The following is a 1422-nucleotide window of genomic DNA, read 5'->3' as shown; positions in this document are numbered from 1 at the left end:
GTGCATGCTGTGTGTGCATGTGTGTGGGCTGTGTGTGCATGCATGCATGTGTGTGCACACTGTGTATGTGTGCTGTGTGCACATGTATGCATGTGCATGTGAACTGTGTGCATGGGTGTGTGCATGGAGTGTGTATGTGTACATTGCATGTGCACACTGCTTGTGCATGTGTGCATGCACGTACGCATAGTGTGTGCATATGTGTGCTGTATGTGCATGCATGTGTGTGCACACTATGTGTGCATATGTGTGCTATGTGTACATGTGTGCATGCGCATGTGAACTGTGTGTGCATGTGAGTGTTCATGGTATGTGCATATGTGCATGCATGCTGTGCATGCATGTGTAGGTATGTGCACATGTGTGTGCATGCTGTGTGCATACATATGCATGTGCTCGTGGGTGGGGGTGGGTGCATGTACTGTGCTTGTGTGTTCACGTGTGTCCATGGGTGTGAAGACATGTTCACCTGTGTTTGCATTTGCACACATGTAATGAATTCAAGAGGAAGGGTGAGGGGTATGACCAAGGGTGCAAGGCCTCACATGGCAGCCCTTTAGTCAGCAAACGCTCCCTTGCACCGACCTGGGAACCCTGCCTTTCTCTCTGGCAGCTTCCTTTTCTCCCTGAAAGTGAAGGTCTCCTGCCCTGACGAGCAGAACCCCCCATCCCACAGCCCCTGCAGGTGCTTGGGCGGCACTGGGAGGGACGGAGGCCGGTGGGGGAGGGCTCCCGCAGCAGGCCGTTCACAGGGAGGAAGCAGGACTGGGAAACCCAAACGAACAGGATCAGTTCCATTTTCAAGTTTCAGGGCAGCTTTTACTTGAGACTCTAGACATTGTGATTTCTTATTGTCTGTTAAACTTCTCCATCGGCTTTGTCACGGTGACCTCCAATATGTCACGGGATAGAATAAAGACATGGGCCTCAGAAACCCTCCCGAGGGCTTTGGGGTGGCAGGAAGGAGAGGAGGTCTGTGGAGCTGCTTGGCCTGCCCGGGCTGGGGAGGGTGTGAAGCCACAGCAGGGAATCCAGAGAGAGGGCCTCTGCCGTCCCTGGGGGTTCACATCGACACAGAGGTCTGGGTCCCGAGGGTGACAGGTAAGGGACGGAGGCAGGGGATTGGGGAGTGACGGATCACGAAGACAGGACTCTCTGAGCTCAGACCCGGCATCTCCCACACGCCAGGCCCTGGGCATTAACAGTGGGTGTGACACTGTCCCTGCTCGCACGGAGTCCTCGGTCTCCCTCCTCAACGCCCCCATGCAGCCTGTTGCCTACCTCCCCACCACCCTGCTCTGGGCTCAGAACATGGCAGACACCACTGTAGCTGGGCCTGACTTAGTCTCTACTCTGACTGTGCCCCCCTTGAGCTGGCTGGGGGGATGGGCAATCCGTACTGCACGTGGGCTAGGGAGCCGG

Source organism: Suricata suricatta, chromosome 17 (assembly GCF_006229205.1).
Source record: "Suricata suricatta isolate VVHF042 chromosome 17, meerkat_22Aug2017_6uvM2_HiC, whole genome shotgun sequence".
NCBI classification, from domain to species: Eukaryota; Metazoa; Chordata; class Mammalia; order Carnivora; family Herpestidae; genus Suricata; species Suricata suricatta.
Note: the sequence above shows the minus strand (reverse complement) of the source record.